Source organism: Amborella trichopoda, chromosome 13 (genome assembly GCF_054954075.1).
Source record: "Amborella trichopoda isolate Santa Cruz 75 chromosome 13, AtrichopodaSantaCruz75HAP2 v2.0, whole genome shotgun sequence".
Taxonomy (NCBI): Eukaryota; Viridiplantae; Streptophyta; class Magnoliopsida; order Amborellales; family Amborellaceae; genus Amborella; species Amborella trichopoda.
In genome coordinates this window covers 16,929,406-16,942,875 of record NC_142348.1, presented here as the reverse complement: position 1 = coordinate 16,942,875, position 13,470 = coordinate 16,929,406, and the positions used below count along the sequence as shown (strand labels likewise).

The window sequence follows — 13,470 nt, the reverse complement described above, 5'->3', positions numbered from 1 at the left end:
AAATTCCAACCCCAGTTCCATTAAAAAAAACTATAGCCCCAGAGCCATTTAAAAAACATCTCCGGCCCCAGTGCCACTCAAAAACTCTTAGGCCTCAGTGCCGCATCCAATCCCGGACCTTAGTGCCGCCAAAAAAAATGCCAACTTCCTCTCATCCATGCTAAATTCTAACATCCAAGGTGAAGTCTCTTGAAATGAGACCGCCTCAAAGGCCCCACCCCTATCACATCCAGGTAATTCAAGAGATCCACAACTGGACCAGTAGGATGTAGACCAAAGAGGTACCCTGCATGCCCTTCTCTCCTTCTCAAAACAAACACCAGCATCCAGGGTGAAGTCTTCTGAAATGAACTGCCTTAGAAGCCTCCTCCCTATCACATCCGGGTAATTCGGGAGATCTCCAACTAGACCACTAGGATGTGGATCGAAGAGGTACCCTACTTTCTCAGCACAGCCTGGCGTTTCTGTTTAGATAAGGATAAAGCCCACAAAAAAGGCCACAGGCAATTGGAACACGAAGACATCCCCAGTCAGGATGGGATAAAGTCCACAAAAAGGACCCCCACCGGCTAGGACATTAGAAGTTCTCATTGAAACAAAAGTCGTAAGCCCACCAAAGGTAGACCATCAGTGCAATCTCCTAGAAAATGGACTCTGACGGAACCTGGAGAACACCCCCCAACAAAGCACTGGACCACTAGAAGCCACTTTGGTCACCCTCCGGTCAAGAGAAAAGCTCAGCAAAGTCTACCCCTCAAGGACTGTGCTAGTGTCGGTGATCAAGAAAAAAATATATTTGAGAGACAATAAACACGTCTTAGCAAGGATTTGCTAGAGGAGCTACAATGTTAAAGTTTTCTGAATGTTGCACTTCTCGCTTCTCTCGAAGTGCAACATCCGTCGAGGTTAAGTTGTTGTGCGTCATTTTTTATGTACTTCCGAAGCCCATATGAATAAGGGGAGAGTCGGTGACAGCTTGAACCTACAGGTTCACCAGACACCTGCAAACTAATGTTGGGCCGAAAAATAAAGCCTGGGTGCCACGTGACCTAGGTGCGGTGCCATTGCACCAAAGAAGGACCCTTCAACTATAGCCCTATGGTAGCAACTGCAGAACTGTATCAAACCACCTCCAATGCACTCAGAATGTCGAAAAACCCTCAAGGACCAAATTTGAGCTCAATCGGACCTCCCCGAAGGGGTCTACACCTATGCGGCTTTGCAACTGACGGGTTTCACACTTGCACGGTGTGGCTTCACCAAACCAGTCTCTCTCATCGTCAGCACCTATTCGTAAATAGGAGGGCCCATGTGCAACACACATGCCGAACCTCTATAATTATTCGAGAGAGGGTTTTTGCCTCTTGACCCAAGGGAAACCAGGACCCCATCGACATCACCTACTACTGAAGACGTCATTCCCCAAGAACATCTAAATGAAGCAGAAGTTCCCCAAACTTCTCAAAGACCCAAAGATTTGAAGGTGATAAAGGCGAAAGAGGAATCCTCACCCATGAAACCAAAAGTTGAAGCATTCGAAGTGAATGAATAGACTCGTGATCCCAGATTTCCCGATGAGGAGGAGATAAAAGAAGATCCAGAAGTGTTGGAAGACGCTGGCCAAGCTACGGCTGATGATTTGGAAGAAGTGAACTTGGGTGATGAAGCTGATCCAAGACCTACTTTTATCTCAGTTATTATTTGCCCTGTAGAGAAGAGGGAATATGCTTAATTCTTATGAGCCAACCGAGATGTCTTTGCCTGGCATTATCAAGAGATGCCTGGTCTCGATCCTCAAGTCACCGTTCACAAGTTGAGAATTGACCCATCCTTCAAACTTGTCAAGCAGAAGTCAAGGAGATTCCAGACTGATTAGGAAATCCAGATTGAAGCAGGTTAACCGGCTCAACACAGCTAATTTCAAAAGAGAAGTCAAATACCCATAGTGGTTGGCCAATGTCATGCCAGTTAAGAAGAAGAATGGACAAATTAGGGTCTGTCAAAGAGCCATGACCACTGTCTGTGAAGATATGTTACATGAAGAAGTAGAATGCTACGTAGATGATCTCGTAGTAAAGTCCAGCAAAAGATACAATCACATAAAGAATCTTGAAAAAGTCTCTACAAGACTTTATCTTCAACAACTCAAGATGAACTCCTTAAAGTGTGCCTTTCTTGTTCGATCCAGGAAATTCATGGAATTCGTTGTCAGATATCGAGGTCTAGAGATCGAACCTGTCAAAATTAAAGCGATTCAAGAAATGCCATCTCCAAGAAATTTGCGAGAGCTCGGATTTCTTCAAGGCAAACTTACTTAAATACAGAGGTTCATTTCTAATCTCTCAGGACGGTGTCAACCCTTCTCCCATCTATTGAAAAAAGACATGCCTTTCAAGTGGGATGAAGCAAGTCAGATAGCTTTCAAAGACATCAAGAATTATCTATTGAAGCCCCTAGTTCTCTCTGCACCTATCCTAGAGAGGGCCCTCTTATATGTGACTGCATTAGATGAGTCACTTGGTGCTTTGCTGGCCCAGATTGCTGGCCCAGAAAAATGATGAAGGGAAGGAGATGGCCCTATACTATTTGAGTCGAAGGATGCAAGGAGCAGAGGTGAACTACTCTCCAATAGAGAAGATGTGTTTGGCTTTGATCTTCGCAATACAAAATCTTCGGCACTACTTTCTTGCACATAAAGTTCAACTCATCTCTCGAGTAGAAGCTGTAAAATTTCTCTTGTCGCGCTAGTGTATGTCGGGATGACTCGTGAAATGGTCACTACTCCTCATGGAGTTTGACATCACATATATGCCACAAAAAGTTGTTAAGGGACAAGCTCTAGCAGATTTCCTGGCAGTACACCCCCTCCCAGCTGATTCTCCTTTGTCTAATGATTTACCCAATGAAGAAGTGTTTCATACCAAAGCTTCATATGATTGGAAGATGCATTTTAATGGGGAATTTCAATCAGAAAGAGGCGGCGCCGAATTGGTATTCTCTAACCCTCATGATGGCCTTGTCTAATAATCATTCTCCCTCCTAGAGATAGAGTCTCACAATGAAGCAGAATATCAAGCGCTCATCATAGGCTTGGAGATTGCTTTTATATGAATTTGAAATGCTTGACCATTTATGGAGACTCAAAGTTGGTCATCAAGCAGCTTAAAGGGATGTATGACGTAAGGAAAGAAAAGCTCAAACCTTACTTCAATACTACCACGTCCCTAATGATGGAATTAAAAGAAATTGCTCTAGAGCACGTACTGCAAAGGCTTAATACACAAGCTGAGGCACTTGCCAAATTGGGAGCAACTAACCAGATTCCTATACAAGAGCCTACACCAATATGGGTAATAGAATGGAGATGCATTAATTTCATCAAGAAATTTGATAATAAGGAGATGTAGTTGTTCAGGAATCATCTCCTTCACTCATTCAGGGCATTAATTGTAGCCAAGGGGGCTTTACAAGCATCAAGTAGTTCTCAAAAATCTCCTTCGTTTGAAAGAAAAAGAGAATGAGGAAGAATCTCAAGAACCTTTATGTGCCGAAGTGGAGCCAATGACATACTGGCATATTCCTATAAAGGATTACTTGCAGCATAATAGGCTCCCTGACAATCCTACTGAACGCAACAAGATAAGGAGATCACCCATTTGATATGTGTGTCGTGAGGGCATCTTGTTCCGAATGTCTTACAATGGTATACTGCTTAGATGCATCAATCACGAAGATGCAAACCTTGTGCTCAAAGAAGTTCATGCTAGAGTTTGCAGAATGCATTAATCTGGTCCTAAGCTATATGATAGAATTTTCAGGATAGGCTATTACTAGCCTACTATGAATAGTGATTCTCTTACATCGCAAGGAGCTGTTCATTATGTTAGATTCATTCGAGTTTCATTCGTCAAGCTCCCGAACCTCTTCACCTAATAGTAGCGTTGTGGCCTTTTGCTCAGTGGGTTATGGATATTGTGAGACCTATAGACCCACCATCCTCCTCAAGGCATGTCTTTATACTTGCTTCTACAAACTATTTCTCCAATGGGCAGAAGTTGTCCCCCTTAAGAAAGTCACGGGACTTGCAGTGGCCAACTTTGTGCGTCAGAGATTCGGTGTGCCTGACTGGATCACCTCAGATAATGTCCCTCAATTTTGTAGCAATCATATTGACCGTCTGGTCAACCAGTTTAGGTTTCAGTGGAAATATTCAACAAAGTATCATCTAAGAGCTAATGGTCTGGCTAAAGCTTTCAACAAAACTCTTCGTGATGCTTTGCGAAAGTCTATTTCTAGCACCAAGAGGGATTGACATGAAAGACTCTCTGATGTTCTATGAGCTTACCGAATTACGACTTGAGGACCAACTCAATCGACCCCTTATTCTCTAGTAAATGCGGGTGAAGTTGTGTTGCCAATAGAAATACAGTTGCCTTCACTCAAAGTAGCTCTTCATTACAGGATAACAAATGAGGAGTGGGCCACTCTTTGTTGTCAAGAGCTTGATATGCTCAACGAAAAGATATTGTAGGCGCAACAAAGCCTTGAAATTCATTCGTAAAAAGATAATTGGTCTTAGCAGTAAGAAGCTCAATCATCACTCATGGTCGAACTAAGGGAAAGTTTGAAGGTCCTTTTGTGGCAAAAAATGATTTCCTAATGGGGCCTATATACTAATTGACAGTGATGGTGAAGAAACTATGCTCCCAATCAATGGGAGATACTTGAAAAAGTATTATTCATAGAAACGGTCCACGCCACATGACCTTAAACTGCATGGCAATGGTCCAAGTTATATGACCTTAAACTATGACACACATTCTGGCCGCATGACATTAAACTGCTTCGCACGATGGTCTAAGTTATATGACCTTAAACTATAGCACACATTCTTCCCACATGACGTTAAACTGCTTCGGACGATAGTCCAAGTTATACGGCCTTAAACTATAGCACACGTCCTAGCCGCATGACATTAAACTGCTTTACACGATGGTCCAATTTATATGACCTTAAACTATAGTACACATCTTGGCCACATGATGTTAAACACCTTCGCACAATAGTCCAAGCTATACGACCCTAAACTATAAGCATACGTCCTAGTGGCATGACGTTAAACAGCATCACACGTGGTTTTGAAGGAATAACCCTAAACTGCATTCACTCAATCTTTGTGGATGACCTTATAACACAACTCTACGGTTTCGAAGGCATGACCCTAAAGCTGCCTTCACTTGGTCTTAGTGGATGACCTTAAAACACACTAACTTTATGGTCACAGCGGCATGACCTTCAAATTGCCTCCTCAAAAATCCGGACATGATGAAAACTCCCGAGGGCGTCACAAGAAATAGCGTCAAAGAAAAGAAAATAAAAATAAAAAATGGTAAACATGGTGTAGAAACCATGGGCAAAAGAGCCACAAAAAAATTGAAGAGCCACAAAAAAAATGAATATGAGGTTCTTGTGAAAATCAGAACTGGCATACACCCCAGGTGCTTGGGTGAAAACCCAAAAAGGCACCCAAGTCATACATGCCAAAGCTCAAGCATGCCTCTAAGCAAAGCAAACCCCTTGGATCATCTCTTATCCCATCTTGAAAGGAGACAAATATTCACAAAAGATAAAAGGAGAGTGCAAACCATAAAGAAGAAACACAAGCCACAAAGCAAAGAAAGTGAAGATTTCATTTCATAAACAAGAAGGATTACAAAACTATGGTTACAATTATCGGTATCTACAAAAAGAAGGATCTCTTCTTGATGAATCTTTGACTTTTGGATGTGGCAGCTAAATTCCAAAGCTGAGGTCTCCTCAAGAGAGGCAGTATCTTTCTTTTCAAAGTGAGCTTGAAAAGAATGAAAGATACTCCTTTCTTCTTCTTACCACTGGTTCAGGGCAAAGAATCAGGTGGCAGTTAAAAGAGCAGTAACGAATGAAAATCCAAGCAGATGATCACCTACTTGACATATTAGCAGTTCACCCAAGTATTGAACATTGGAGTTGCCCAAATGATGCAAGTAGGCAACCACCATGATGAAGATTACAGGCCAATAAGAATCACCATACAAAATTACTCCATCAAGACCTTTAACCTATTATTATGGTTTGATGGATGAGATTGGGTTCAGGCCTGATGACCTTCAAAATCTTATGCACAGCTAAACTTTATCTTCACTTCTAAATGACAAACTTCCCACGGATTTGGAGGCTTCGGTTCGCCATTGATCAGAAGATCTTCATCATCTCCTTCATCCATATAGGTGATGTTTGGATATGCTGCAAAACAAAATATGATGCAGAAAAATTCAAAATGATCAAGAGATATTCATGACATCCAGTCATATATCGAAGATCACTGAATTTGCAATCAAATGTTCTTAACAAACAGAACTTTGGTGCAACAAGTCTGTCATTGCTCACGTGGTGGAACAGTGCAAGTATGCATCAAAACAGGGTAAGAGATTACCAAAAGAACAATAAAGTGTTCATACTCGATGACACTTGAAAGCAAGGGGATGCTTGTAATGACTGCCGACAGTCATAATGCTCATTCAAAAGGCTCAAAATGCTAGCCTATGAAGAATGTGACGGTTAGTCACCAAGGAAACATTGTGGGTAACAGTGCCTTAAGTAAAAAAAATGCATGCTCAGTCATGGTGAGCAGCGCAACCAGCACGGTTGTAAAACAAATGCCCCGAACGTTGCAGGGCAAGAGGCGGCGCTCTAAGCAAATAGATCGCAGACAACAAAATGCATAGCAGTGCTCTAAGAAACAGAGCGCACACAACAAAACGCAAGGCAGTGCGCTAAGCAAACAGAGCACAGACAGCAAACTACAAGGTAGATCCTTAAGCAGCAAAACACCGGGCAGTGCCTAAAGCAAAAAAAAAAGGGGGGGCTAGAACAGCGGAACGCCAAACAGTGCTCCCAAACAAGAACAATGTGCAAAGAGGTCATGACCAGAACACAGCAGATGTGACTGGGTCGAGCACTAGCCAAAGAGGTCATGACCAGAACACAGCAGATGTGTGTGAAATGCATGATACAAGATCGCATCAAAATGCAAGGAAAAGGGGTGAAACACATGTTTGCAGCAAGGCCATGCACAAAAGAAAGCCAAAGCACATCCGATGCACCAAGCACAAGTCGAGCATGTGGTGCGCAGGGTAAAATACAAAAAAGGGGAAACATTAAAAAAAGAAAGGGATTTTTACCGAGCATAAGCGTTAAGGAGAAGAAGAGGTCAGAAAGCACCTTTTGGGGCTCAGGTACTGGTGCTAGCTGAGGCCATAACTTCACAAAAGAATGCTTCCAAAGGTGAGCTCTCTTTCTCTCTCTACAGGGAAAAAATAAAAACCACTCGGTTTTTGTCTCATAGTGAAACCTTGAAGGTAAAAGCCCTTTTCTTTCTCTAACTCCCTCTTTTATAAAACTCCAAACTGCGGGTCCATTCCGAAAGCGTTTCATCACCCTAGCGTCGCTTCATCCAAACCGCGAGTTTGTCCCATAACACTTCACCACCATGGAGTCGCTTCATCCAAACCAATGGTTTAAAAAATGGATCGGTGACCAGCAAGCTCCCAAAAAATCGATCCGGATCGGTGAATCGGCGATTTGGATCGAGAATTGAGTGAATCGATCATAATAAAGCTTAAAAAAAATCCGAAAAAAATATTAAAATTCATTATAAATATTGTTTTTTAGGAATTCAATAAGAAATGAGGGTATTCCATTAAGAATTTTCATGTTTTTGAATAAATATGCGAATATTGATATGTTCTTTCCCTGTATGAACCGTCATTCAGCATTTAATTTACATCACACAAAAAGATAAACATAGAATTATCATGGAATAAGTATATCAACATACATGGACTACAATAAAGCATAAAATTAGTAACATATGATCTAAAAATTAAAATGATAGACGACGTTATTGTTCTTCTTGGTCACGCTGGTGCCATTGATTGAATTCGTTTAACAATTCATTGATTCGATCGAAAAACGAATCATCAATATTAGCAGGCGTCTGACTCTTCTCAAATCCCTGAGTATTAGTGTTTTGTTGTGTTCCCAATCTAAAATCTTTGAAGATTGTCCATCCTTCATGCTCACCTGCACTGTCGTGCTCATCCCTACACTGTTGCTGTTGGGACTCGATATGTGAATAATATGGCTGGGATAGGTGGCCTCAGAATCATCATCTCTCTCATTTTCTCTTTGAATAATATGGATTAAAAAATAATAATAACAAATTTTCAAAAAAATCGATCATAGATTAAAAAAAATCACAAATTTTCAAAAAATTCTATCATGGATTACAAAAAAAAATTCGATCATGGACTAAAAAAAAAAAAACACAGATTTTCAAAAAATTCTATCATGGATTACAAAAAAAAATTCGATCATGGATTAAAAAAAAAAAATCACAAATTTTCAAAAAATTCAATCATAGATTACAAAAAATTCGATCATGGATTACATAAAATTCGATCATGGATTACATAAAATTCGATCATGGATTACAAAAAATACAAACAAAAAAAAACAAAAAATTCGATCGTGGATTACAAAAAAAGAAAAAAACAATTCGATCATGGATTACAAAAAAAACAAACAAAAAAAAACAAAAAATTCGATCGTTGATTACAAAAAAAGAAAAAAACAATTCGATCATGGATTATAAAAAATTCAATCATGGATTACAAAAAACTCTATCATGGGTTACAAAAAAAACAAAAAACAAAAAATTCGATCATAGATTACAAAAAAAAAAAAAACATTTCGATCATGGATTACAAAAAAAAAACAAACATTTCGATCATGGATTACAAAACATTCGATCATGGATTACAAAAAATTCTATCATGGGTTACAAAAACAAACAACAAAAAACAAAAAATTCGATCATGGATTACAAGAAAAAAAACAAACATTTCGATCATGGATTACAAAAAATTCGATCATGGATTGCAAAAAATTCTAGCATGGGCTACAAAAAACAAAAAAAAAAAAAAAAAAAAAAATTCGATCATGGATTACAAAAAAAAACAATTCGGTCATGGATTACAAAAAAGTCGATCAAGTATTAGAAAAAAATCTATCATGTATTACAAAAAAAAAAAAAACAAAAACAAAAACAAAAACAAAAACAAAAAAAAAAAACAAAAAAAAAAAAAAATTCCGTATGGAACTCGCCGATTCACTGTACGGGACTCGTCGATTCCATACAGTGAATCGGCCAGTCACTGTGCGGAATAGTCCGGTTCTCCCGTTTTTTTCGCCGATTCGATCCGTCCATGGCGATTCCCGAGTCGAACCGGACGACTCGGCGTTTTTTTAAACACTGATCCAAACTATTTGTTTGTCTTAAAACGCTTCGTCTCCTTAGCGTCTCTTTGCCAAACCACGGGTCCATCCCGAAATATCTCGCCTCCCTGGCGTCGCTTCATCCAAATACGGGTTTGTCCCGGAATGTTTCGCTTCGTTGGCGTCGCTTCATCCAAACCACAGGTTTGTCCCATAACACTTCGCCTCCCTGGCGTTGCTTCATTCCAACCCCGGATTTGTCCCAGGATGTTTCGTCTCCTTGGCGTTGCTTTGCCAAACCGCGAGTCCATCCGGAAATATCTCTCCTTTCTGGCATCGCTTCAGCCAAACCACAGGTTTGTCCCAGAACATCTCGTCTCTCTGGCACCGTTTCATCAAACCACTGGCTCATTGTTGTCCCCTTCTCTCTCTTTCACATCAAACCCATGCCTAGCCGTGGGTTTGTCATGTCTACTTCTTCTACTCTTGAAATGCTCTAGATTCGTGTCCAATGGTTTAAAAAACGGATCGGTGACCCGGATCGGGTTTCTAAAAAACCGATCCGGATCGGCGAATCGGCGATCTGGATCGAGAATCGGGTGAATCGGACATAATAAAACTTAAAAAAAATTCGAAAAAATTATTAAAATTCATTATAAATATTTTTTTTTAGGAATTCAATAAAAAATGAGGGTACTCCATTAAGAATTTTCATGTTTTTGAATGAATATGTAAATATTGATATGTTCTTTCCCTGCATGAACCGCCATTCAGCATTTAATTTACAGTATTTCGTGCTCATCCCTACACTGTTGCTGTTGGGACTCGATATGTGAATAATATGGCTGGGATAGGGTGGCCTCAAAATCATCATCTCTCTCATTTTCTCTTTGAATAATATGGATTAAAAAAAAAAAAAAAAATTTCAAAAAAATCGATCATGGATTAAAAAAAAAATCACAAATTTTCAAAAAATTCTATCATGGATTACAAAAAAAAATTCGATCATAGATTAAAAAAAAAAATCGCAAATTTTCAAAAAATTCAATCATGGATTACTTAAAATTCGATCATGGATTACATAAAATTCGATCATGGATTACATAAAATTCGATCATGGATTACATAAAATTCGATCATGGATTACAAAAAAAAACAAACAAAAAAAAACAAAAAATTCAATCGTGGATTACAAAAAAAAGAAAAAAACAGTTCGATCATGGATTACAAAAAATTCAATCATGGATTACAAAAAACTCTATCATGGGTTACAAAAAAAGCAAAAAACAAAAAATTCAATCATGGATTACAAAAAAAACAAACAAACATTTCGATCATGGATTACAAAAAAAAAACAAACATTTCGATCATGTATTACAAAACATTCGATCATGGATTACAAAAAATTCTATCATGGGTTACAAAAAAAAAAACAAAAAACAAAAAAAGCGATCATGGATTACAAGAAAAGAAAACAAACATTTCGATCATGGATTACAAAAAATTCTATTATGGGTTACAAAAAACCAAAAAATTCGATCATGGATTACAAAAAAACAAAAACAATTCGATCATGGATTACAAAAAAATCGATCAAGTATTACAAAAAAATCTATCATGGATTACAAAAAAAAAAAAAAAAAAAAAAAAAACCCTTACGGACTCGCCGATTCCGTACAGTGAATCGGCGAGTCACTGTGCGGAATCGTCCTGTTCTCTCTAGAACCGGACGATTTCCGATTTTTCAACCGATCAGGTCCCTTTTCACGAATTCCGAGTCGAACCGGGCGAGTCCGGTTCGACTCGCCGTTTTTTAAAACGCTGTTCGTATCAAATTGCGGGCCTGTCCAACTTTGCACTCTTTCTTTCTCTCTCACTCATGAAGTTGAATTTTAGGCTCTCATCTCACTGCGGGTCTATCAACTTTGCTACACCACTATGCTCAAAAGCTCCCAGCCGACGTCTGGGCACGGGGACAATTGTTCTCTTCTCATTTCTCACACAAGCTCATGGGTTAACCATGAGCTTAGCACATACCTGTGCACATTTTTACACAAGGTAAGCAAAAGGGTTATGCCCTTCATTCCACCTACACACACTAACCCCTCTGAGGGTAACCTTAGGCTAGATGAAACCCAAACCTCTGAGCCCAATAGCCCCAGTTTTTAAAACCAACTCATCATGACCCATGAATTCATTAATCCAGTATGGCCCTGGATTCAATTTAATAAATTTTTTGAAATCTATGGGTAATTTTGATCCTTAATGATTTTCAATCCCTGGTGAAGCTATACCCTTGATATACCTGAGCACCATTGGGAATATGTTGGGACATACCCTTATACTCAAAATGCAAAATTAAACTCAAGCCTGTCATTGGGACCAAAAATAACCGTTGTTCATTTGGGCTTTATTTTGAAACTCCATTATTCCCATGGAGCTACACCCAAACATACCCTGCTGCCATACCATCCTTGATGGCGCATAAGCTTCCAAAGGGACCATCACTCGAATTGTCCATCTTCCCCAGTGGGTTCCTATTCTTGAATAACCAGCGTCCCCAGGGAATCACTACTTGTGATGGTCCAACAGTCCCTAAATGGACTCACCCTCAACAACTTAACAACCCCAATGGACTACAATCCATTTATCTCCAGTGGGTCGTTATGCTTGATGGACCAAAGCCCCAGTAGGCCAAAATGAGAAATGAGAAGAGAACATTTTCAATAAACAAGTAAACCACCCTCCCAAGTAGATTACCCCCAGCATGTCACTATTACCAATAAAACAATCAATTAAAGATCTGATGTCCCATTTTGATCTTGGTAAGTCACCTTCGTCAGCAAAGTCACGACCTCAGTGGAACAAATCCACAATTTTTATCCCCATAGAGTTTTCATGCGTCAGCCAAACAACTGAGCCACCTAAAACCCCCATACCCAGCAAGTTTGAATCATTCATCACCTTGCGAAACCTAGTACACCCCCAATGGTGTCTACTTCCCCCAATATAAAGTTTCACCTATGGTATTTGTTACCCAGTGAGCCTTATCCAAACATAACCCCTTTGTCACATGCCTTGTCAAGGAAAGGAATTTCCTTAAAAAAAAAAAGTTGAGCATGATGAGCATCCGATGAGGATCGTCATGAGTAAAAGTGAGAGCTTCATGTGGACATAGCCATGAAGCTATGAGTAAAAGTTGCCAAAAATAAAATTGGGCATGGTGAAAATCCGAAAGGGCACCATGAGTAAAATGACAAATGGGCATGGCCATGAAGCCATAAGTAAAAGAGTTATGAAAACAAGAAATTGTGCATGGTGAAAACCTGGATGAGCGCCATGAGTAAAAATGGAAATAAAAGGTGGATGTGACCTCTAAGTCACGAGTAAAAGAGCCTCAATAGAAAGAAGAAGTTAGTGGAAACCATTTTTATGTTGCCACTTTTATCCAGTTTAGGTGAAAACATGAAAGGGCACTTGAACTAATAAACAGGTTAATGCAGTTCTTCATCAAAGATGACCTCAACTAATCTCAACAAAAGTTTGAAAAAAAATTGGAAGGTACTAGGTGAAAATCAGACCAGCCCTTTCTCACAAAGAAGATCCGGCCACAGGGGGATAAAGTCATTTGGGGACACTCAGTTGTTGTGTCAATAAACTTTCGAATGTGGGAGAAAACCCCTGAAAAGACACTCACTTAGAACCAAAGAAACCTTCTAATGTGGGAGGAAGCCCCTGAAAGTGCACTCACTTAGAATTAAAGAAACCTTCTAATGTGGGAGAAAGCCCCTGAAAAGGTGCTCACTTAGAACCGAAGAAACCTTCTAATGTGGGAGGAAGCCCTTGAAAAGGCACTCACTTAGAACCAAATAAACCTTTTAATGTGGGAGAAAGCCCCTGCAAATGCACTCACTTAGAAAAATAATAAGTTCAAGCTGTAGTGGGATAAAGTTCTTCGAGGATATTCAGCTGTTGTGCTAATAAAGTTTCCTAATGTGGGAGAATGCCCTTGAAAAGGCACTCACTTAGAGTAGAAGAAAGTCTTCTAATGTGGGAGAAATCCCTTAAAAAAGGCACTTCCTTAGGCACAAAAAATTGGAAGGTACTGGGTAAAAATCAAACCAGCCCTTCTCACAAAAAAAAAAGGTTCTCACC

General features: G+C 39.6%; 1 long non-coding RNA gene across 1 annotated transcript; it reads right to left on the bottom strand.

Annotated features, from left to right (window-relative positions):
- Nucleotides 1-5,669: 5,669 nt before the first annotated feature.
- Nucleotides 5,670-9,351, bottom strand: LOC148779054 (uncharacterized). The gene is made up of 4 exons (XR_016047148.1): nt 8,122-9,351; nt 7,261-7,656; nt 5,967-6,282; nt 5,670-5,891 (listed from the first exon to the last, which is right to left on the bottom strand). It is a non-coding gene; the product is annotated as an uncharacterized LOC148779054 (long non-coding RNA).
- Between the last annotated feature and the right edge of the window lie 4,119 nt (nt 9,352-13,470).